Here is a 27,039-nt window from a genome sequence, read left to right as displayed (position 1 = left end):
CAAAAAACAATCCAGTTAAAAAAAAATGGGCAGAAGACATGAACAAACAGTTTTCCAAAGAGGAAATGCAGATGGCTAACAGACACATGAAAAGATGCTCAACATCACTCATCATCAGGAGAAACACATCAAAACCACAATGAGCTATCACCTCACACCTGTCAGAAAGGCTAAAATTAACAACACAGCAAATAATCGGTGTTGGCCAGAATGTTAAGAAAGAAGAACCCTCTTACACCGTTAGTGAGAATGCAAAATGGTGCAGCTGCACTCTGCAAAACAGGATGGAGTTTCTCAAAAAACTAAAAGTAAAACTATGCTATGATCCACCAATGGCCCTACTATATATTTACCCAAAAGATACAACAAAAATGCTAATTGAAGGCATACCTGCACCCTTACGTTTATGGCAGCTTTATCAACAATAGCCAAATTATGGAGAGAGCCCAAATGTCCATCAACTGATGAATAAGAAATAGAACACACATTAAATATATTTTATACACATATTACACGTAAGTGTGTATACATATACATACAATGGAGTATCACTCAGCTGTCAAAAATAATGAAATCTTGCCATTTGAAATGATGTGCATAGAGTTAGGGAGTATTAAATAAGTCAGAGAAATACAAATACTGTATACAATTTCACTCATATTTGGAATTTAACAAAAAATGAACATGGTGGGTGGGGGGGAGGGCAAACCAGGAAACAGACTCTTAACACTATAGAAAAAACTGATGCTTACCAGAGGGGCATTGGACAGAAGTGATGGGTGAAATGGGTGATGGGGATTAAGGAAGGCAGTGCCCTTGTGATGAGTACCAGGTGTTGTATGTAAGTGATGAATCACTAAATTCTACATCTGAAATTAATATTGCACTGTAGGTTAACTAGTTGGAATTTAGATAAAAATCAGAAAAATAAAATGGTACCTTGAGGTATTTTTGAGTCTTTGTTCTTGTTGCCATAAAACTGCCAATATCCTTCTTACTCAAGGTTCAATTCGAACTGAGTTTGAGTTTCTAACTATTTGCCAAGTCCTGTAACAGGGAATGTCATTACCAGGAGACCTCGTCTCTGCCCTTGATACATTCAGAAACCAATACAGAGGGAATCACTCCACAGCTATAAAAGACCTAGGCACACAATTCCGTAACATTGGAATTGAGTTAGACATAGCTTTCTTCAAATTGAGATGAACTGGCTGGTGGTAAAACAAGAGAAGACCTCACAGACAAGGTAGAATTGGCTTAAGATTTTCAGTATTGAGGGTCCTACGCAGGCTATCCTAGTTCTAACTATTTAGTGTTATAAAAATACCTGGAGCAGAGTGTATACATGGGTTGCACCCCACCACTATTGATAGGTTGAGTCTCAAACCAAAATACTCACACTTTGGCCCACCAGGGTGCATCCTAATGGGGAAAGAGGGATCAGAGGAGATACAACAGAGGAGAGCTCACCTGTCCAGATCACTGGAAAGGTCTTTGTTGTTAGCCCTATTTAAAAAGTTAGGTTATGCAAAAGTTTAGCATGGGTAGTTTCTTTTTAATTTTGACCATGCTGTATTAGAATAGGTATTGCAGGGTATGCTGCTGAAAGACCTTTACAGTATAACCATCTGGAGAAGATAACAAATCCGTATCACTGAATTTTTTCATTTACACAGCACTTCCCACGGTTTTACTCTATTGATCCTGACAAAAACTCTTGAGGTTAAATATTTCCTTCCAAACTCTGGTTTAAAAATAATGCTGGAGTTTAAACACTTCTTATCTCTAGAAGCATAACTGATTGGAAAGTGAGATCATAAATCGCTGTCACTGATAAGACATTACCTGTGAATCCCAAGTCATTAATGTAAAATTTTTCTCAATTTGTTACCTATGTATAAGGGATTTGGCATTTTCTCTAGAGACTGATGCAGAGAATGCACAAAATAGCAGAAATACTATATTCAGTTGACTGAAGACAGGGTTATGTTGTTAACTTTTTAAATGAAAATTACCTGTAGATTCTGGATCTAGATCTTGTTAAACGACAGTATGAGCACAGCTTCATTTAACTGTTCACTGTCTTTCTTTAGAAATACACTCCTTTCAATTGCCCAGAACATTTTAGAGAAAAAAAAAAAATATTTCAACAAGTCCAAATATCTACTCTAAGCACTAACCTATTAAAAGTGGGGGTTTCAAAATCTTAACAAGATGGCACTAACAATTCAATGTTTAACCTTTTGTAATGCATTCTAATAATAAAATGATAGCTTCACATCATGTGAGAATTTAATCCATTTTATTTTAACCATGAGCAATCTAAGCAAAAAAAAAAAAAAAATCAAATTTTGTTATGAAATTACAGATAGATGGGACCCAAAGTCTAGCATTTCTCCTTCGCCATTGGAGGAACCATACTTGTAGCAATTGTTGTAGTTAGGGCTGAATTTGTGTGGGCTAGGGGACAAGGGCAGTGGTGGCATGAAGAGACAGATACCATTTTCAACCCAAACCTACCACAAGAGTCACAGAGAACCATCAGTCTACTGCTGTGCAACCAGTTACCCCATTACTTAGAGGCTATAAATAGTAATTATTATCTCTCATTTCCCTTCATCATGAGTTCACAAAAGACCTATGAGACTATTTAATTGCTGTTGCACGGTGTTGGAACATAGGTAGAAACTCAAATCCAAGTCTGGAAACATCTGGAAGCTTATTCACTCACATGTCTTATCATAGATGCTGATGATCAGCTGGGGGACTAGCTGATTTTCTCAGCCAGAATATTACTAGAAGCGGTCTTGCTGTTCCAAAGGCAAGCCTTCCAGGGAAAACATAGCCAGGTAGAAGCCATACTCCCACTTAATGCGAGGCCCCAGAAGCCACACATCGTCACTCTGTTACATTCCATTGCTCACAGGAATCACAGAAGCCCATCCAGGTTTGGGGGCAGGGAACATAGACCACACCTCTCGATGGAGGCATGTCAGCATTAAATCACCAGTATATACCATATCTATTGTTCACGTGTGGGTCTATTTTTCTAAAGATGGCTATACATGTACATTCTTCTGTAAGAAAAACTAGAAGAAACAAGATATTGTGCTGATGGCATTGTGATTTTGAAACTGCTTTTCCAAATACCTGGGAAATTAAATCACCACATTAATTTCAACCCCATTTGGTTCTCTGTACCAAGCATGAGATCTAAAATATGCCAATATCAATATGGCGCCCAGAAGCTTCTCCGAGATTGTTTGGAATCATCTGCTATTGATAGCGTTTCTATCAAAATCTCTGGCTTTCCATTCTTACTGGCAAAGTTTAGGAGCACAGTTTGAATTTCTCCTTTAATACAGTCCTATGGCTGTTGTCCTATTTTTCCTTCTCCAAGACGCCTACCTCTCACCCTGCCCCTATCACAGTTGCATTGAGTTGTGGATGAAGCCTTAATGTGGCTTGAGTTTGTGACATGCACTCTCTCATCTTTGCAAACTGCATTCCAGAACAACTCTAGGACATGGTTTCTCAGCATATAATCACTCATAAAAAAATAAGTGAGAAGCTGCTGTTCATAGTGCTGAGATTTCAGGGCTACTTATTGTTGGAACATGACTAGTCATCAACACACACCCTGTAAAACGGTCACCTGCCATGGCTAAAGTCTCCATTCTCCAGATTAGTGAATGTCGTATCTGACACTTCTATCCAGAGTACTGTTTCTAATAATTGTTGTCAGAGCATCATATTAGGGCATCACAGGCAGATAATCACTTCTATATTCCTCACTAAATACACTTCTGTGTACTGACACAATTATTAAGAAACTATCATATCTTTTTGTCAGAAACATAATTATATGTCTCAATAACAAGGACTTCACAGCTATTACCACTTTCCTCTGAAAATGTCCTATGATCTAATTTTTTTAACAACTTAATACATCTCTGGATATTATAGACAAGTTACCCAATATTTTAGGTTTTTAAGAAAACTGTCGTTCTAAGAGTGTACTTAAGGGATTCAAAATAGTTTTAACTGCCAGTTGAACCAAAATAGATCCTGTCAGGACCTTATCTACACAACGCAGGCAACTATTATACTAGTCTCCTAAGTTAAATTTATCTTCTCTAATTACTAATAATTGAGTGAAGTGTATGAAAATCACAGCCGTTATATTTGATATTGTGTATTAATCATTTTAACATTTCAATTTCTCAGACATCCTATGCATAATATGCATTAATCACTTAGTTATAAAGTATCAAATAATGGTCAAGATACCAAAGTTCTCACTGGATTCATTATCAGGTTCGTTTGTTTTTTTAACTACAATTTAACCTTTATCAAATCTGTTACCTCCTTTTGACAACAGGCAAAGAGATTTCTCACAGAGTTAACAGAAAAGAGTGAGAAAGTCATATTGCTTTAATTCAAGGGTGCAGGCCATGTAAAGTGCGGCACATGGGATTAGACAACATTGGGAATGTGACTAAAGTATTTTCTGTATCTGCATGTGACTTATCTGACCACATCACACTATGCTGTGGGCACAAAACTTTCTAAGAGACCAGAAGCTTAAGCATAACCTGAGGAATCTAGTAAACGAATATGGAAACAGGCCAACAAGTATCGGATTGGATATTCAAGACAACACAAGCAGTGCAATTTAATAAGTATTTATTGAATTAGCCTCATGCAGGGCACGTAATAGTATCTTTCAAAGTTGGATATTTTCCCCCTTCAAGTTTTAGATATTTAAGTATTTAGATATTTAAACTAAGCATCCTCCTTGAAAGTGGAAGATTGAAATTTATAGCCTCTAATTACATATTAGTCACTTACAGTTACTTATATATTCTACTTGTATAAAGACAAATATAGGAAGATAGCTATGTTTATTTCTATGTTCAGTTTTGTTACACATTCTCATTTTCAATTTTTAACAATGTATGGGAATTTAAATATGCCTTCATCCATGCTAAAGATGGCCGGTCCTAAACTACACCGTTAACTTCAAATGTGACTTAGAACAAACCACAGCACATTAAATGTAATTAAAAGATAGAGATTGTTAGATAAAAAGGCAAGTCTTTAGGTTGCTTAAAAGAAATACACCTTCAATATTAAGAGCCAAGTCGATAAGGAGCATAAAGATGGCCATGACAGACCATTTTAAATGAATTAAGATAAATCTGCTGGAACTATAATAGTAGGCAAAGTAGAATCAAGAATTTAACTTTTCATAAAGAGATCAATTCATAAAAGACATGAAAATCCTAAACTTTACATAATTAACAAATCTTCAAAACACACAAAGCAAAAACTGATAAAATGACAAGGAGAAATAGACATTTCCATAACTATAGTTGAAGACTGATACTACTCAACCAATAATTGATCAACAAACATAATTGTATGGAACACTTCAATAACACTATCAACCAAATCAACCCAACTGACAATTTTAGAACACTCTCCTCAGCAGAATACACATTCTTTTCAAGTGCACATGGGAACGTTAACCAAGATAGACCATACCACAAGTCTCAAGAAATTTGTAAGGATTTGATTCATACAAACTATATTCTCTGCCCACAAAAGAATTACAAATCATTAACAAAGATCTCTGCAAAATCCTTAGTTGGAAATTAAACAACACTTATAAATAACATGTGGTCAATGCAAACATCGAAAAGGAAATTACAAAGTATTTTAAACTGAATATAAATAAAAGCACAAAATTTATGAATAGACTGCTACTAAGCCATAGAAAGGCAGAAATTTAGAGCATGAAATTGTATTAGAAAAGTCCAATTTGTGACCTCATGTTCCATTTTCAGCAACTAGAAAAAAACAAATTAAACCCAAAATAAGGAAAAATAGTATTTCAGCACACATAAATAGAGAAAGAGATAATGGAGAGTAAAAAAATCCATGTTTACTAAAACTGGCTCTTAGAGAAAAAAAATCCAATTAGACTCTAGTCAGAATGGCCAGGGGAAAAAACTGGGTAGATAGGGCTTAAACTATATTTCAAATAAAAGAGTACATAACTACTGGTCTTATTCTACAAATACAAAGAGGATTTTGAGAAGATCATGATCAATTTTCTGCCAAAAATATTCAACAACTCCAGTGATAGGATAATGACAAATTCCTTCTAAGACAAAGACTTAACTCAAACAGCTCTGTATTTATTATAGAAAATGAGTTTGCAATTTGAAAAACTTTCCCATAAATCAAGGGTTATGGAATGCTTCTCAATACATTCTATGAGGTCAAAACTAGACATTATATAAAGAAAGCTGCAGACTAGTACTCTTTGTGGGGCACAGACATATCAATTCTGAAAGAAAAGTTATCACACAAAAAGATAAGTATATTTAAAATAGACATCAACAGGAACACAAGTTTTGTTTTGCATTTGAACCTTCGTCAATACTCTTAACCTTATTAACAAACTAAGCAAAATTATAGAATAAACTTACTGAACTCAGAAAAAGCATTTGACCAAAGCCAAAATTAATTCCTGATAAAACTTTTTGTCAAGGTGGAAATAAAAGAAAACTTGTTCTACATAACCAAGGACATCTACAACTAATGTAATTAATGGTGAGATTTTTCTAAGATCAGGAAAAAGACCAATTTCTCTTACCCTTTCATGTAATATCGAACTGGGCATTTTAGCCAGTACAATAAAACAGAGAAGAGGGGATAGGTTTACTACTTCTAGGTTTATTCACACATTTCTCATACACGTCAGAAGCCACATGTGTCACACGTGTCAAAGTTGAAGATCTGACCCAATCTACAAAAAAGCTACCATAAGTACTGAGTGGATTAGTAAGGTGGCAAGAAATGTAATCAATAAAAAGTTGAATTTGCACATCCTAGCAATGAACAATTGGGAATTGAGATTAGGTAGTATTTACAGTAGCTTCAAAAATATGAATTTCTTAGGCATGAATCTCAGTTGTGTAAGGCCTGTGCACTGAGAAATATAAAACACTGCTAAAATTTAAGAATACCCAAGGGAGATTTATACCATTTTTTATGAGTCAGATGATTCAATGATAGTATGTCAGTCAGTCCTACCAAAATTCATCTATAAATGTGATGAAATCCCAATTCCAACATTATTTTTGTAAAAATTGACAAAACCTCCTAACAAAATCTAAGATTCATAGGCCACTGTCTAGGATGTTAATTAAAATATTGCACGTATTAAAGATCAACAGTATGAAGATGTGGAAATGAGGATAGCCATACTAAGTACATAAAGTCAGACTAAATAAAATAAACCTGACTATTATTTTCTGTTTCATTTGGTGCTAAACACCAGAGATAAGCAAATCTCTACATTTGAAGGGGTTTATGTAAATGTTTGAGACTTATTACTACTGTGTTTGATCTTCAAATTCAAAGTAAAATAAAACTGTCTTTGGAAGTATTCTAAAGTGTTCATCAAATGACCATGAAGAAAAGTGGGAAAGCAATATAATCTGGAGCAAAAAAGAGGTTACTGAGAATAATGTACTTGTGATGGTTTTTATACTAATGTGAAAACAAGACATGAGTACTTTACAAAAGTTTCGCTTAAGTCATAAATCCTAAAAATATGTAGATATATTATTTAAATTAAGTGAATCTGAAAAAAAAAACGTTATTTGGATCTAAGAGAATCTAGAAGACTGAATCTTACATGGAAATTTGAAAGTAAGAAGTTTGAATTTTAAAGAAATCAAGCTTACTATCCAAAGCTATACTAGTAATACCTGTAGCAAAATCAAACTGCAATTCCTTAATCCAAATCCAAATCTATTTACAAATCTATTTACGAATCTATTTTCATCTGAAATTTATTGTGTCTTTGCAGAAGTTAAAAATCTGTCCAAAGACCAAAGAGGGGTTATTATATATACTGGTGATTATAAATGTGTTATGATGCTTGTATTATCATTTTATGCACTTCAATAAAATATAAACTATAAGGTCTAGATATAAACAAGTATCATACAATAAAAAAAAATAACAGTTCTCCCCTTTGCACTACAGATGGGAATGCAAACTGGTGCAACCACTATGGAAAATAATATGGAGGTTCCTCAAAAGTTAAAAATGGAACTACCCTATGACCCAGCAATTGTATTACTAGGTGTTTACCCTAAAAACACAAAATTGCTGATGGAAAGGGCACATGCAGCCCAATGTTTATAGCAGTGCTATCGACAATAGCCACAACATGAAAAGAGCCCTAATGCCCATTGACTGATGAATGGATAAAGAAGATGTGGCATGTATCAACAATGAAATACCACTCAGCAACCAAAAATAATGGAAATCTTGCCATCTGCAACAATGTGGATGGAACTAGAGTGTATTATTCTAAGTGAAGTCAGACAAAGACAAATATTTTATGATTTTACTCACATGTAGAATTTAATAAACAAACCAGATGAATAGGAGGAAGGGAAGCAAAATAAGATAAAAACAGGGATTCAAACCATAAGAAAATCTTAAATACAGAGAATAAACTGAGGGTTGCTGCAAGGGTGTTGGATAGAAGGGAGGGGCTAAATGGGCAACAGGCATTAAGGAAGGCACTTGTTGGGTTGAGCACTGGGTGTTATATGTAAGTGATGAATCACTAAATTCTATTCCTGAAATCATTATTACACTGTAGGTTAACTAACTTGGACTTAAATAAAAATTTTATTTATTTTTAATTTTTTTAATGCTTATTTATTTTTGAGAGAGACAGAAACAGAATGTGAATGGGTTAGGAGCAGAGAGAGAGGGAGACACAGAATCCAAAGCAGGCTCCAGGCTCCGAGCTGTCAGCAGAGAGCCAGACATGGGGCTCGAACTCATGAACCACGAGATCATGACCTGAGCTGATGTTGGACACTCAATTGACTGAGCCAACCGGGTGCCCCTAAATAAAAATTTTTTAAAAATGAAGTTCTCTGAATATCCTAGAAGACACCCTACATACTGGGCTTCCCTTTCCAATTGCCAAAATAAATCATCTTGACTAATCAGTCGAGGATAAATTGATCTGTTGGCACTAAAGGCCTCCTCCTGAGAAAGTAGACTCTACTCTCTCCTCGAAACACGTTCACCACCACCAGTGAAGGGAAACAGACTCACTCGCATTCTTTTTCAATGAAGGCTAATAATCTCCACCCCTTCTACTACACAGTCCACAGCAAGTAATATTGCCACTTGGGAGCCATCACTGCCAGATGTTCCCAACTAAACCTCCTGCGGAGGAAGATTATGACAAGTCCAATCACACACCTAAATGTATAGAAAAAGTCTATTATAGGCAACGATTGCATCAAGCTAGGAGCAGTTACACATAGGATGATGGTAAAGTCAGAAAATCGCCATAAGTCATACACAAAGCTATCAACGGATACTGGTGATGGCTGAAGTCAGAGAGGGAAAAATGGCAAGTTCTCAGTGATACAGCACGTGTCTTATTCTAAAATAAACAGATTATGAGACTTAGTCAAGAGCAAACAAGAAGCTAAAAAGAGATGTGACCACACAGGGAAGAAATTATTACTATAAATCTGGTATCTCTGCCTTAGATGTCAAGGACACCTCAAAACAAAGATTATAACCATTGTACTGGCAGTCTTCAGAACTGATCTTTTTACTTGCTTTAAGCACTTAGCAGGTCAAGTTCACAGGAAGCCAGCACATTAAAAAAATAAAGAGGTTCAAGGCACTCGGGTGGCTCAATCGGTTAAGTGTTTGACACTTGATCTCGGCTCAAGTCATGACGTCACCATTCCCGAGCTTGATCCCCACATCAGGCTCTGCACTGATGGTATGGAGACTGTTCGGATTCTCCCCTCTTTGCTCTGTCCCTCCCCTGCTTGTGCTCACACATGGGCATGTTCTCTCCCTTTCAAAATAAATAAACTTAAAAAAATAAAAGGGTTCACCTAGCCTTTGGCAACAATACTTTCTTCTTAAATGTCCCCATCAGATTCTGCCACTTGCTGAAATGTGCCACTAAAATATGTAAGTCAAGCTTTGAAAACTTCCACTCCCATAGAAATCTAAGATCAACTGCTATATACTTGAGATGGAGAATTAACCCCTCTCCAGCAAGAAGATGTGAAATACAAAGTCCAAGGTCTTTCTTCAGAGAGTCCCAAAATGTGTAGATTATAAATAATGCAAACAACACTTAAAGTGGAGTACAACGTATTAAGGTGTTATCTTTGTCCTTTGTTTTAGGACTTGTGCTCACTGTGGATTATACAAGGGTTGTTAACCCATGTTTCAAAACATATTCTATTTTTTCATAGGATTTATTGTTGTAGTTACTATATGATCCCATTCAAGTTAGTATTTGTATAGAATATAAAGTTAAGGACAGAAGTTTTATTTTTTTCCCATATGAACAATTTCCAGGACCATTTGTTAAGACTATTATAACCCCTTTGGAATGGCCTTAGTGTGTTTGTCAAGCATCAGTTGACCATTTAAATGTAGGTTCATTTCTGACCATTCAGTGTGGCTTCATCGATCTGTGAGTCCACCCTTAGACAAACACCAGGCTGTTTTCATTACTTCAGGTTTATACCAAGATTTTAAGCACTTGGTGTCTTCCAACTGTTTTCCAAAATTGTTATTACTATTGTAAGCACTTGATGTTATCATATGAATTTTAGAGTCGGTTTATCAAGTTATATTAATAAATATCACTGGGCTATTGGTATGAATTTTATCAAATCTAAAGGCAAATTCAGGGAGAATTGGATTTTTTAAAATACTATCTTCCCATGTATAAACATTTTCCTTCTCCAGCTTATCTTTAATTTTTCTCAGTACTATTTCAGTGTAGAGTTCTCGAATGTATTTGAGGCATACCCATTAGTACTTAATGTCATTTGATGCTAACATGGTTTTTAATTTCCAATTTTTGCTGATCATATAAACAATTGAGATTTCCTTATTAACCTTATATCCTACACACTATAGTTTCACTAGGAGACCTTTTATAGTCTCTAGATTTTTGTACTTGAAATCATGTCACTTGCAAATGGAGACCTTTTCACTTCTTTTCCACTGTCTACGCCTTTTTCTTTGCCTCTCATAGTAACTGGGATCTTTGGTACAACACCAAGTATAAGTGGTGATCAGAGAAACCCCTGCCTTCTTCTTAGAAGGTATTCATCTTGTCAGCGTCAAGCATAATGCAAACTTGGATTTCTAGGGCGAAACCTCTTGCTGCAGATTTCTTTCTAACGCTAGCTTGTTGGGAAACTGATTAAGTAAGCGGACTGACTTTTTTTTTTTTAAATTTTCATTTTAGTCACCTGGTGCTCATCGTAACAAATGTACTCCTTAATCCCTATCACCTATTTCACACAGGGCCCTACCCATCTCCCCTCTGATAACTATAGAGAGCAAATTTTGGGTTAGGAGTCTATCTTGTGGTTTGTCTGTTTCCCCCCCCCCCCCACCCACTCTGCTTGTTTGTTTTAATTCCACATATTGGTGACATCATACATATTTGTCTTATTCTAAGTGACTTATTTTGCTTTACATCAAATTTTCTAGCTCCATCCATATCCTTGCAAATGATAAGAATCCATTTTTTTATGGCTGAATATTCTGTTGTGTGTACATTCTCACACACACACACACACACACACACACACACACACACCCTACATCAAGAAGTAGGATTGGGGCGCCTGGGTGGCGCAGTCGGTTAAGCGTCCGACTTCAGCCAGGTCACGATCTCACGGTCCGTGAGTTTGAGCCCCGCGTCGGGCTCTGGGCTGATGGCTCAGAGCCTGGGGCCTGTTTCCGATTCTGTGTCTCCCTCTCTCTCTGCCCCTCCCCCGTTCATGCTCTGTCTCTCTCTGTCCCAAAAATAAATAAACGTTGAAAAAAAAAATTTAAAAAAAAAGATGTAGGATTGAATTTTGACCAACATTCTCTCTCTCTACTGAGATAGTAACTGATTAAGGAAGAAAAATAACTATGTAACAATGATTTCACTGCTGGGGTAAGTTCTATTTGTTGCTATTTTTATGTTGCTGCATTTGATTTGCTAAAGCATTCTTAAAGACTATCAGGTCTATATGCTTACGAGGATTTGCTCTGTTGTCTTGCTTTCTTGCACAGTCTTAGGTGTTGTTTACACATTAGAGTAAATCTAGTCTCCTAAAAGGAGTTCGAATGTGCTCTACTATTTGTGTGTATATAATAGATGTTACTGCTTTCACCATAGAACTTACCTAGTCATTAGATCTCTTCTTAAGAACTACAGCAATAAATGCCATCAGATTAATTACTGAATCCTGTAATGAGATACGGTGGCTTAATGACTTCCTGGAATTTTTTCCCATTTTCCTATGTTAATTAGAAAAAAATTGTACATCATTTTCCTTATTAAACACGGGGATTAACAAACTTGATAAGATGCTAGATATTTATAACTTTGTATATGATACATTCTGTGACAACTGATCAACTGTTACTGCAGTACCAAAACAGTGTCAGACAACATGAAAATCGGGATGCCTGAGGCTTGATTTGGCCCAAAAGTGATAGTTTGCTGAACTTTGTGGTAAGTATCTGTAGCATCTCTGATGATAGGTTTTATTCCTGATAGTGGCAATTATGTCCTTTGATGTTTTCAAAATGTTTTTGGTTTCACTGGTTTATTTTTGTGACTTGGGTTTTTTTGTTTTGTTTGGGTTTTTTTTTTTTGCTGTTTTTGTTTCCTCCCTTCTCTTCATCCGTGTCCAGCTTGCTCTGCATGCTTCAGTTTATTGTAGTTTTAGTGTGAATCATTTATTTGGAATCTTTCTTCTGTGCCAATATAAGCATCTAATGCTATAAATATCCCTGTAAGCATGGCTTTACCTGCACCTAAGAATTGGATACGTAGGATTTTTTGAACTCCAAAACATTTAAAAAAATTTTTTTTCTGCTTATTTATTTTTGAGAGAGAGGGAGAAACAGAGCTTGAGCAGGGGAGGAGCAGAGAGGGGGAGACACAGAATCCGAAGCAGGTTCCAGGCTCTGAACTGTCAGCACAGAGCCCAACAGGGGGCTCAAACTCACATACCGCGAGATCATGACCTGAGCTGAAGTTGGACACTCAACTGACAGAGCCACCCAGGCACCCCATGAACTTCCAAACATTTTTAAAGGCTGTTTTTCATTACATTTATGATCAATGAATCCTTTAGAAGTGTACCATGTCATTATCTACTGTTTGGGGATTAAGTGTCATATTATTGATCTCTACTTCCAAAATGGTCAAGGAACTTACTTTTTCCTTCTTCAATCCTTTAAAAATTCAAGACCTATCATATGCTTCAGAATATCACCTATCTTGATATTCTCTAGGAATTTTAGAATAGGGTTTTCTGTTTGGCATATTAGTCCATAAATGTTATGTAAGTGGAGTTGTTTGATGGGGTTCTTCCTATCTGTGTCTTTATCTAATAAAGCAAAGTATACGAATTCTAACCAGGGAGTTTAGTTTTCCTTTATATTTCTACCAGATTCTCTACTTTCAAGCATATTTTGAGCATGTATAGTTAGTATTTAACTTATTGGCAACTGAATACTTTAAAAAATGTTCCTCCTTATCATTTCTCCTTCTGAAGTGCTGTTTTCCACCTCCTGTGAGACTAAGTATGTTTAAAATTTCATTTGGTCTCCCCTGTGGGTTTATCAGCTAGATTTGGTTTCATTACCATTGTTTTCTCTAAGTTTAGAATATACATCATCTTCAATTATATAGCACTTCACATATAGGTTAAGAGCCTTACAACTTGGGATTTCTGTTTATCCCCAAGTTATATGCTACATCCATGTAAGTTAGAAACCTGCAGGAGACCACTAGAGCGTTTAATTTTAAAGGGAGTTGTTAAAGCACTTTAAGAAAGCAAAGAAAGAAAATGGAGGTTTTTGTAAAAGCAAATACAGGATCTTGCAAAACAAGTAATATATTAACTTCAGAGGAGGCGTGGTTCCTGTTAACTGCTAGTGAAAACTCAGGAGAGTCAAGGATTCAAACAGTGTCCATGCACTAGACAAGATGAAGGTCACAGACACTGGCAGAAGGCTTTCAACAGAGGTGAGAATAAGGCCTTTCGGCATGGACTACAACACCAACACAAAAGATGAATACCCGAAGTACAGACGACTTCTAAGTTTTGTTACTAAGGCAAACAGGCAATTTCTCAACATTTAGGGGCAATGTGGGCATATTTTTGCACATACGTGTAGCCGTTCCTATCTTGTCCTGTTTTATTTACTTAATTATGATACCATGTTCAACTGCTCCTTGTTTTAAGAGTTTAGATCTTGTTCAATATATATTGATAAAAGTAGATTTAATGAATTCTTTTATCTGAACGGTATTCTGATTTAGGATTGTGTGGCATCTCTACTGTTTCTTACTCAATTTTTCTTCTTCATTTGCTATTTATCAACATTGATGCAATAAACATACTTCTACATGTCATTTTGTTAGATTTACATATAGAATTAAAGTAGCTGAATCCTGTTATATGTATTTTATCAGATATTGCCCATTTTTCCTGTAAAGTGCCCACACTAATTTTCATCTCTACCCATAATAGGGCAGTCCATTTTCCCCTCACCCTCACCACTTCTGTCAGTCTTAGATTTTTGCCAATAAACTCCATCTTATTGTTTTCTTGAGTTTCTGCAAATAGCAGTTTCTAAACATACAGCTAGGTTGAAGACCATTCCATATATACTGACCATTTTTGCTTCCCTCTCAACAAATTCCTATGCAGATATTTTACCTACCTTTGAAAGGTTCCTTTTTTTTTTTTTTTCATACTGACTGGCATCAATTTTATGTTCACACACAAATTTTGTCTGTTCTATCTATTTACCTATTTTCTCCCAGAAAATGATCACATGAAGACTATTTCTCTTAATGCTATCAACCTTAAGATAGGGAGCAGCCTCCTTAAATATGCTTCCCTCTGCAGGCCCCTGGGTGGCTCAGTCATTTGAGCATCCAACTTTGGCTAAGGTCATGATCTCATAATTCATGCATTCAAGCTCCACAGTGGGCTCTTTGCCGTCTCCCTCTTTCTCTCTCTCTGCCCCTGGATCACATGTTCTTTCTCAAAAATAAACATTTGTATCATATCATCGATGTATATGCTTCCCCCTCTTTGACTACACCTACTAAGTGCCAAGCAAGGTGCTTCAAGTCCTAGTCTCCTGAGCTTCACATTATCTGCTGCTCAGGGAATTGTTCTGTCTCCCTGTTCAAAATGGCTCCCCCTTGGGGCACCTGGGTGGCTCAGTCGGTTAAGCATCCGACTTCAGCTCAGGTCATGATCTCCCAGTTTGTGGGTTCAAGCCCCACGTCAGGCTCTGTACTGACAGCTCAGAACCTGGAGCCTGCTTCAGATTTTGTGTCTCCCTCTCTGTCTGCCCCTACCCCACTCACACTCAGTTTCTCCCTGTCTCTCAAAAATGAATAAATTTTTTTAAAAAAATAAAAAAAATGCCTCCCCCTTTTTCTTAGATGCCCAGCTCTGTGCCTTGGCTCACAGCAATGAAGGGAATGCTCAACTACCAAGCAGCCAGACTGGTCCCTCGGCAGTGCCTGAGTTCATCTCCCTGTCAGGTGCTCCTAAGGCCTCTTCTGCTTCTAGGATCTACGACCTCCAGGCATCGATCTCCCTCTGTGTGTCTGCCATCATTTGGCAATTTCTCCCCTGTAAGCTCTCAACATCTATAATATGCTACCATTTCACTCTTCAGTATCATCTTACAGCTTTCACTCTTCAAGAATTCCTCATTTTCTGCTCCTCTGAGAATTCTTCCCCCCACATCCCATCACAACTACTTGTGTTATCATTGCATAGGTTATTTATATAGTTTGGGAGTAGAAGAACCAACTTTCAAGCTTAGAAAACACTGGTTGGTCCTAGGCCTCACCATTACAGAACATCCTGGAGGGGAGAAACAGCCTCAGCAGTTTTCCTACAAGGGAACATTGGCTTCTGAAATCTCTAAGAAATCACAGGCACCCTTTATTTGCTTTGTAAGAAAAGGGACTAATCCATGAAAAGATCAGACAAAAGCCATCAAGTGTATTTCCTTGTATCACCATCAACTTTTGGATTAGTAAATCCCAGGCCATACCCTGTAAGACAGATAAAATAACTGCAAATTCATTAATTCCTTAGAATTAGAAATTAGAAATTAACATTTATAAATTAACAATGCTTACATTAGATTACTGAATTGGCACTTTAAATAAGGTCGTAAAATTTAAAAAGGAAAAAGTACTTTCAATTAAAGTAGGTAACTTTTAATGTCTACACATCTGTACTATGTGTTTTGCTTTCTTTTCCTTCTCAGCTCATAGAGTTAAGATGCTTTCTCAACAGCTGATATTGGTACAAGTTATAGACCACTGTAAAAAAGGGCCAACTAAACATATGTAACAAGAATTTTGAGATAAAGATTTCTCTAAGTAAGAGCTACTAACCTTCCACACTCCTACCCACCCACTAAATGGATCGGAGTTGTTCAAATACTTGGGGAACCCTGTGGGGGTGGGGGAGGCAGAATAAAATCGGTGGAAGGAATCTCAGATGTTTTGAGCATACACTGAGGCAACTAGTCCATGTGCCAGGCCTAGGCTAGGCCATTGCTCCTCTTTCATGGAGAGAGTAAGTTCACGTTGAAAAAAATCACATATCCCAAGGTCAGCCAGCCAAAACCATGTGTTTTAAGTTGAGGGGGACACAGTCTAGTCTAAGGATGGATGCTAGCAGTTTATACAGATCTCAATAAGAAACAGAGGCCGGTAGGCAAGCTAGGATGAGTATACAACCACCTGGAGAGAGGGGGAAAAATAAAAGGAAGCTTTAAAAACACATACTCAGGCCAAATACCAAAATTAAGTCCGTTTCTGATAATATCAGGGTCAGATTTATAACTCCCCAGGTTGAGAAACTATCCCACATGGATACTGAGTCTGTATTTTCAAGCCTCATAGCCCCATCCACCAAAAACACAGAACTTATGTGATTTTACATACATCTACAAGTTAATCGATTCCTTCTATCCTTCCACTGCTACTTCACACCAAAGAATCTTCTTCAGGAAACAGTTACCAAATTCATACTGCCTGGAAAGAAGTACTTTAAAGAATTTCTACCTCCATGTACTTGAAAACAGATCCATGTTACAAATTATTGTTTCCCAAGGGGATGGGTTCATGATGGTGGAGCAGAATGGAAACTCTCAGCTTGTCTCATTCCTGAAACGTACCTAGATCAGCACCAGAACACTTTGCACACCTAGGAAATTGATCTGAGGATTAACAACAATCTGCATAACTTGAGCCACAGAACTTGGCAAAAAGATAAAGTTTAATTTTTTAAAATAGTAAAATTAATTTAAAAAATTAAAAAATCATGTGTTTTATTTTTATTTTTATCCTATTTCAATTTCATTTTATTCTATACATTTTTTTAGTTTTTAAATTTTTTCTTACCTTGATTTCTTTTTCTTTCCCTATTTTCTCTATGCCATCAAGCTTCTCTCAACAAGCAAACCAAAACACAACTAGGATCTAGCTTCCTTTATTTGATTTTTTGTTTGGTTTTAAATTTTTAAATTTTAATTATTTTATTATTTTTTCCTCCTCCAAAAGGACAAAAAGAAGGAATTCACCCCAAAAGAAAGAACAGAAAGAAATGACACCCAGGGGCTTCATCAACACATATAACATCAAGATGTCTCAACTAGAATTTAGAACCATGATAAAGAGAATACTGGAGGTTGAAAAAAGCATAAAATCCCTTTCTGCCGAGATTAAAAAAGTAAAATCTAGTCAAAATCCAATTAAAAAGGCTATAACCAAGATTGAATCTTGAATGGATGCCATGGGGGCAAAAACAGACAAAGCTGAGCAGCAAATCAGCAAGACAGAAGACAAAATTATAGAAAATAAAGCAGAAAAATAAGGAAGCAAAAGGCACAAGAGCATGATACAAGACTTCAAGAACTCAGTGATTTGTTAAAAAGGAGTAGCATCCAAATCATAGGAGTCCCAGAAGATGTAGAAGGAGATAAAAGAGGCCCAAGAGTTATTTAAGCAAATTACAGTAGAAAACTTTCCTATCCTGGGGAAGGGCAGAGACATCAAAATCCAAGAAGCACAAAAAACTTCCAACAGATTCAACAACAATTTACCATTACCAAGGCATACCATAGTCAAATTCACAAAACACACAGATCCTTAAGAAAGGATCAAGGGGAAAAAAGACCTTAACTTGAAGGGAGGACAGATCAGGTTCGCAGCAGACCTATCCACAGAAACTTGACAGGCCAGAAAGGAGTGGCAGGATATATTCAAAGTGCTGAATTGGAAGAATATGCAGCCAAGAACATTATCCAGCAAGGCTGTCATTCAAAATAGAAGGAGAAAGAAAAAGTTTCCCAGACAAACAAAAATTAAAGGAGTCTGTGACCACTAAACCAGCCCTGCAAGAAATTTTAAGGGGGACTCCCCTGATGGGAAAAAGACAAAACAAAACAAAACCAAGAAACAAAAGACCAAAAGCAACAAAAACTAGAAAGGACCGGAGAACACCACCAGAAATTTCAACTCTACAATGTAATGGCAATCAATTCCTATCCTTCAGTACTCACTCTAAAGATCAATGGACTAAATGCTCCAATCAAAAGACATAAGCTATCAGAATGGATACAGAAACAGGAGCCATCAATATGTTTACAAGAGACCCATTTTAGACCTAAAGACACCTTCAGATTGAAAATACGGGGATGGAGAACCACCTATCATGCTATTGGTGGCCAAAAGAAAGCCAGAGTAGCCATACTTATATCAGGTCTTATATCTAGACCTTAAAATAAAGACTAATAAGAGATGAGGAAGGTCATCATATCATAATTAAGGGGTCTATTCACCAAGAAGACCTCACAATTGTGAACATTTATGCTCCAAAAGTGTAATCACCCAAATATATAAATCAATCACAACATAAAGAAACTCATTGATACTAATACCATAATCGTAGGTGATTTCAACATCCTATTTACAGCAATGGACAGATGATCTAAGCAGAAAATCAACAAGGAAACAGTAACTTGGAATGACACACTATGGATTTAAATATATTCAGAACATTTCATCCTAAAGCAGTACAATACACATTCTTCTGGAGTGCACATGGAACATTCTCCAGAACACATCACTTTCTGGGACACAAATCAGCTCTCAACAAGTACAAAAAGATCAAGATCATACCATGCATATTTTCAGACCAAACACTATGAAACTCGAAATCAACCACACACACACAAAATGTGGAAAGGTAAATACTTGGAGACTAAAGAACATCCTACTCAAGAATGAATGGGCCAACCAAGAAGTTAAAGAGGAAGTTAAAAAGTACATGGAAGCCAATTAAAATGATAACAGTGATAACACCACAACCCAAAACCTCTGGGATGCAGCAAAGGCAGTCCTAAGAGGGAAGCATATAGCCATCCAGGCCTTCCTAAAGAAGGAAGAAAGGTCTCAGATACATAACTTTAAGGTGTAAGGTTAAGAGCTGGAGAAAGAACAGCAAATAAAATCCAATACCAGCAGAAGACTGGAAATAAAGATTATAGCAGAAAGCAATGCTATGGGGGAGGGGGAGGAGCCACACAGAACAGATCAATGAAACTAGAAGCTGGTTCTTTGAAAAAATTACCAAAATTGATAAATCCATAGCCTTATAAAAAAGAACACAAATAAGTAAAATCATGAATTCAAAAGGAAAAATCACAACCAGCCCTGCACAAATATAAACAATGAGAAATTATAAGCAACTATATGCCAACAAATTGGGCCATCTGGAAGAAATGGACAAATTCCTAGAAACATACAGACTACCAAAACTGGAACAGGAAGAAATAGATAATTTGAACAGACTCATATCCAGTAAACAAAGTGAATCAGTAATAAAAAAAAAAAATCCCCCAAAACCGAGAGTCCAGGGCCAGATGACTTTCCAAGGGATTTCTATCAAACATTTAAAGAAGAGTTAACACCTACTATTCTAAAACTGTTCCAAAAAGATAGAAATGGAAGGAAAACTTCCAAACTCATTCTATGAGGCCAGCATTACCTGGATTCTAAAACCAAAGACCCCATTAAAAGGAAAACTACACACTAATTTCCCTTATGAACATGGATGCAGTAATTCAGAACAAGACACTAGCCAACGGGATGCAATAATATATTAAAAGAATTATCCACCACAATCAAGTGAGATTTATTTCTGGGAAGCAGGGCTGGCTCAGTTGCTGCAAATCAGTGTGATACATCACATTAATACAAGAAAGAATAAGAATCACTTGATCCTCTCAATACATGCAGAGAAAGCATTTGACAAAATACAGCATCCTTTCTTGGTAAAAACCCTCAACAAAGTAGGGATATCCTACATTGGAAATCCTAGCCTCAGCAATCAGACAACACAGAGAAATAAAAGGCAGCCAAATCACTAAGGAGGAATTCAATTCTCACTCTTCCCAGATGACAGGATACTCTATGTGGAAAACCCAAAAACTCCACCGTAAAACTGCTAGAATGGATATATGAAGTCAGCCAGGTTTGCAGGGTATAAAAAGACCAATGTACAGAAATTGGTTACATTTCTTTACACCAATAATGAAGTGACAGAAAAAGAAATCAAGGAATCGGTTACATTTACAGTTGCACCAAATCCCCTAAAACACCTAGGAATAAATCTAACCAAAGAGGTGAAGAATCTATTACACTGAAAACTACAGAAAGCTTATGAAAGAAATTGAAGACGACACCGAAAAACTGGAAAAACATTTCATGCTAATGGATTAGAAGAACAAATATTTTAAGATATTGATACTACCCAAAGCAATCTACATATTCAATGCACCCCCTATTGAAGTAACACCATCATTCTTCACAGAGCTAGAAGAAACCATCCTAAAGTTTGTATGGAATCAGAAAAGACCCTGAATAGCCACAGCAATCCTGAAAAAGAAAACCAAAGCTGGAAGCATCACAATTCCAGACTTCAAGCTCTATACAAATCTGTAATCACCCAAACAGTGTGGTACTGGCACAGAAACAGTCACACAGATCAATGGAACAGAATAGAGAACCCCAAAATGGACCCACAAACATATGACCAACTAATCTTGGACCAATCAGATAATAATTTACAATAGAAAAAAAGGCAGTCTAGGGGCGCCTGGGTGACGCAATCGGTTAGGCGTCCGACTTCAGCCAGGTCACGATCTCGCGGTCCGGGAGTTCGAGCCCCGCGTGGGGCTCTGGGCTGATGGCTCAGAGCCTGGAGCCTGTTTCCAATTCTGTGTCTCCCTCTCTCTCTCTCTGCCCCTCCCCTACTCTCCCTTTGTCTCACTGTCTCTCAAAAATAAAGTAAAAAAAATATATATATATATATATGTATATACATACACATATATATACATATGTGTATGTACATATAAATATATATATATATATGTATATATATGGCATCACTATCAATAGTAGCCCAAGTATGGAAAGAGCCCAAATGTCCATCAATGGGTGAATGGATACAGATATATATATACACACACACATATACATACATACACACACACAATGGAGTATTACTTGGCAATCAAAAAGAATGAAACCTTGCCATTTGCAACTATGTGGATGGAACTAGAGGGTATTAGGCTAAGCAAAATAAGTTAGCTAGAGAAAGACAGATATTCTGTGATTTCACTCATATGTGGAACTTAAAGCAGATGAACATAGGGAAAGGATGCAAAAATAAGGTAACAGTGAGACAAACCATAAGAAACTCTTAAACACAAAACAAACTGAGGGTTGCTGGTGGGGTGTGGAGAGAGTTGATGGGCATTGAGGAGGGCACTTGTTGGGATGAGCACTGGGTGTTATATGTAAGTGATGAATCAGTAAATTCTATTCCTAAAATCATTATTACACTGTATGTTAAGTAACTTGAATGTAAATAATATAAATAGATTTTTTTTAATATTTTATCATTTATTTTGAGAGTGAGAGAGACAAAGCACATGCAGGGGAGGGGCAGAGAGAGAGGGAGACACAGAATCCAAAGCAGGCTCCAGGCTCTGAGCTGGCAGCACAAAGCCTGAGGCGGGGCTCAAACTGTGAACTACCAAATCACGACCTGAGCTGATGTTGGGCACTTAACCGACTGAGTCACCCCAGGTGCCCCAATAAAAAAAATAATTTAAAAAAAGTAAAAAAAAAAAAAATTTCCTCTAGACTTCCCTTTATTATTACAAACAACTTAAAAATAGGTTTCTAAAATATAGCGTTTTTCTCCGTAAATCATCTATTATTATACCCATTACAAAAGCACTTTTTCAAATTGAATACTTATTACCAAAGTGATTGAACCTGCATGGTTTTCCATTTCAAAATCATTAGTCGGAAAATATTCAGCTCTCAAGTACTTTGCAAGGCAGCAAAAAATCTGTATACTGAGATACACTGAACAGTTCTTCCTACAAGATAGTTGTTTCTATAATTAACTTGTGCTTTCTAAAATGAAGTGGAATGTGTTAATCTTAAATTTCACTCTTCTAAACATAGACCATCCCACCTTTTCCTGCTTAAGTCCTAGATGGCCTGAAAGTTGTAAATGCGCTTATGAGACTGTAAAAAGAAAATCTGTTCCCTGTTTCTAGCTGTGCTTAAAACACAGACTTGATGTTTTTCCTGTTAGGAATTATGAGTTTGCCCTGGGTCATTCGTTGCCTGGTTCAGCTGGACCCCTTGTACCCAACAGCACGTATTTTAAAAATGAATAGCTAAAGGCAATATGGTTGTCATGCCACTGGTTGTCTGATAGAGAAAAAAGAAACCCTTCCCTCTGAAGCTATGGCTAGGATGATGGGGGGGGGGGTAGGGGACAGAATAGTCACAAATCCCAAAGAAACCTAAGAATAAAGGGTCCTAATAGCGAGCCACCTCGGAGAAATCAGATCAGGAACATAGTCTTAGTTTCAAGGTGACTCTAGGGACTCCTGCAGAGAATCTGTAGATCTTCACCAGAGTCATCCAACATCCCCCTAGCAGATTCCTATGGCTGCTGCCACAAACTTCCACAAACGCAGTCTCTTAAGACAACAAAAAATGAGTTAATTTACCACCAAAAGTCTCATGTCAAGGTGCGTGGCAGGGAAGAATTCCCTTCCCGTGTTTCTCAGTGTCTAGATGCTGCCTGCACATCTTGGCTGATAACCCTGCCTTTAAAGCACCCGAAACTCCTAATTCCACCACCAAGATACCTACTAGTGCTCTGGGCCCTTTTGTAAGTCCCTCCCTTTTATAAGTACCCAGGGTTATTTGAGCCACCTGGACAATCTAGGCTAATCTCCCCATCTGAAGATCCTTAACTTGATCACCCTGGCCAGCTTCTTTTTAGGGTGCAGTGTATTCACAGATTCTGGGATTGGGGAGCAGACGTCTTTAGGGGCCATTGTTAAGCCTACCATCTCGAAGTTACACTTAGTGGGACGTGTCTGCTTGAAATCAGCTGGGGGCTTACACAAGAAAGACAGGACACGGAGACCTTCTGGTGACTCCGAACAGTAGCTGAGATGGAGGCGTAGCAGGGCCTATTTGATTTGTGTATCTTCTCACAAAACATGTGTGAGAGAGAACAGCGATTAAGAAGGATGGAACTAAAGAGCTTGCTTTTATGGTCACAGTCAGAAATCCATACATACGTTTGTGTAACGCTTTCCATATGCCAACCACTGAGGTAGGCGCGTGATACACGCCACCTTGTTTGACACATCCCTGGGTGTCCTCAGTGACCAGAGCCACGTGTCATCCCTGCTGCACGTGAAGCCTCACCCCCGATGCTGCAGGAGATGGAGGAACCCTGGGAGGAGCCCCACCGCACTTGACTCAGAAAACCTGTGCTCGCTCCAGCCCACCTGCCCCGCAGGCTGTGGGGAAAATAGTTACCGAGAAGGGGAAAGAACTCTTTCCACCTGACTCTTCTTCCTCCTTCATTGCTCTGAGTCTCAAAGGAAAAAGCTGTTTGCTTCTTCTAGAAGATTTGAGGACAGCAATCATCCAGGTCAACTTTTCACTTAGGAGCATTTCCTACCACAGGTTTTTCCTGAAAAACCTTGTCTCCTATCACTGATGACTTTGACCTTTTAGCGTCTTTAAGTCCCCTCCTCCAGGAAACTGCCTTTGCCACCCTATGTGACTCTGATAGTTCTTTCGGCTGTTGGTTTCCTTTATTTGTTTATTTTAACACACTTCATTGAAATATAATTGATATAAAGGGCTTCCATGAAAGAGCGCATTTCAGTAAGTCTTGATAAAGGTATACACTGATGGGAACACCACCCAAATCAAGATACAGAATATTTCCATCACTTCAAAAATTCCTTCCTGCACCTTCCCAGTCGATCCTCCTCCAGCCCTAGTCCCAGGCAGCGCTCACCTGTTTTCTGTCAGGGTAGATTGTATGAGGCTTTTCTTGAGTTTAATGCGAATAAAATCATACGGTACATACCCTGTTAGGCCTGGCTTCTTTCACTCAGTTTAATGTTTTTTGACATCCATGTCGTGGCATTCTTCAGTAATTACTTCATTTGTAGTGCTGAGTCATGGTCATTCACAGTTGCATTTTCAAGAATTTAGAGCACATTGATTCGAAGGGTACTGGACTTCATAGCATGGGCTGTGAAGAACAAAAGAGAAAGCTTGCTATAAACTCACAGTATGGTACCCACAGAATCTAGCAAAAACAACTATCAGGTTTGCATAAAGCATTTTGTCGTGTAGATAATTATTTTATTGAAAACACATCATCTCCTGACGTAATAAGGTATAGAATTCCATATACTAGTATGACTCCTGCCAAGCAAAGGGTAGTTTTAAAAATTGCTTAGCGTGAGTTTCCTTTGGCATTTTCATTTGGCACTTTTAAAATAAAACAAAAACAGGGGCGCCTGGGTGGCGCAGTCGGTTAAGCGTCCGACTTCAGCCAGGTCACGATCTCGCGGTCCATGAGTTCAAGCCCCGCGTCAGGCTCTGGGCTGATGGCTCAGAGCCTGGAGCCTGTTTCCGATTCTGTGTCTCCCTCTCTCTCTGCCCCTCCCCCGTTCATGCTCTGTCTCTCTCTGTCCGAAAAATAAAATAAAACGTTGAAAAAAATTTTTTTTAAATAAAACAAAAAGTTTATCCTCTGATATTTGCAGGGCCATTACAGTACACTCTAAATATAATTTAGGGATTAAAACCTGTAACATTTATTCAAAAGATCAGTTATATACATACATATTCAGAGATGTAATCATTTGCTTACGCTGGAAATGACAATTTAATGGGTTGAGATGTGCCTGATATTATTTGTTGATACTCAGCATATTTCACACCATCCTACACTCTGCTGCGTGTGAGGCATCAATCCTGAACACTTGACTTGCAAATCTCTCTTGCCAGGAAGGTTGTGGACAGATACCACCAGGAATCTGTGGCTTTAGGAAAGTGGAAGCAATCATTCTCAAGTTGCAGCTGCAGACAGGTGCATGGGTGTCCGCAAGGTGTTGAGTTGGGATTACCCTGCACATTTGGGATGCCCTGTTGAGACTGCTCTACTGTAGTGCAATCACACTCAAGACCAGTGAAGAGTGGCTTTCCGACAACCCGTGGGCTCCCTTAATGTTTTTCACTTCTCAGACTTTTCCAATGGTTTTATTATCCTTTGACTTCCTGCGTGAAAAGCATTACTGTTAGCAGAAGGCAGCAAAGTCATGGCATCCTAACATCTAAAAGGGGGGGAAAAAGATAATCTGCAAAAGTTTAGCTTTCCTTTAACTCACTGGATAGCTGAAGGTCGTAACATAACTAAGGCAATTGAATACCAAAGAGTAGTAAGTCCCTAAAAGAAGAGGCACTCGAAGACAGTCTCCCTTCGATAGAGCAGCAGGAGAAGAAGAGGTGGCTGCCATAGAGGTGGGCAAGAAGAAATCGGCTAAAACTGCAAAGGCTGAGTGTGGTGAGCATATCAGTTGAGAAGGTCGCCTGGGAGTCCTACACACAAAAAGGATTTCACACTCCCTGAAATCTCTTCCTCACGCTCCTGCATCACTTGCTCACTTAAAAGACTGGGGTCAAGACAGAGGACCCGTGAGAGCCACCACTGAAGAAACACACTTTTCTTATACAACCTTCAGAACCCCAACATCATCCTCCAACTAAAGAACGTTTGACTATGGTTTAGAGGCTCAGGTAGGACCAGTGGAATGTCCTCTCTCTATCAGGGGCCAACTGAATGTCAAAACCACGTTTCTCAGGGAATTTCAAATGAAAAGCAACAACCAAAGACTCAAAAAACCAGTGAAGATTTTCATTGTATCTCTACTTAATTTCCTGTTAGCCTTTGTTTAAGGCAAATGTATCTTCAAGAATGACAGTGTAATGTCATTAGGCAACCAGGTGAGGACTCTAATTGTTCCGATGTTTTATCTTTGCAGGTGCAAACTAACACAACCTCTGGTACCTGAGATAAAGCTATCTATTTGAAAAATGTGTTGTTTCTACCAAGCAAGAAAGATGTACCTTACTTTTCACTTGATTAGAATAGAAGTAAGTACTCAGTCTTGCCTGAGCATTAAGTCATCCTCATCAATGTGATGGACTAACCTTGACCATCTTGATACCAGTTTGGACAGGGCACTATTTTGTCAGATTGGTCGCAGATTGATTAGGTCCTCTGATCTGCAAGTAATGATTATCTTACGCTATTTAACAAGTAATGCTCTTACCGGAGAGGTAAAATAAATGGAAATCAAAGGACAACCAACTTAGTGAAGCTTCTGTGAGTCTCCTTGTCTGCAGTAGGTTGAAATTGTCTCTCCAAGGACAGAAACAAATGATAAAAACGAGTGTTTTGCAATTTTCAG

General features: G+C 37.7%; 1 long non-coding RNA gene across 1 annotated transcript in view; it reads right to left on the bottom strand.

Annotated features, from left to right (window-relative positions):
* LOC147581458 (uncharacterized) overlaps positions 1-24,807 on the bottom strand; it is a 95,502-nt gene extending 70,695 nt beyond the window's left edge. Inside the window, exon 1 of the long non-coding RNA XR_015249672.1 lies at positions 24,645-24,807. This is a non-coding gene — a long non-coding RNA (uncharacterized LOC147581458). The remainder of the gene's footprint in view (positions 1-24,644) is intronic.
* Positions 24,808-27,039: the final 2,232 nt, after the last annotated feature.

The sequence above is a fragment of the Puma concolor genome, chromosome B1 (genome assembly GCF_028749965.1).
Source record: "Puma concolor isolate L17-30 chromosome B1, mPumCon1.1.hap2, whole genome shotgun sequence".
NCBI classification, from domain to species: domain Eukaryota; kingdom Metazoa; phylum Chordata; class Mammalia; order Carnivora; family Felidae; genus Puma; species Puma concolor.
Note: the sequence above shows the minus strand (reverse complement) of the source record. Positions and strands in the feature narration are given on the sequence as shown.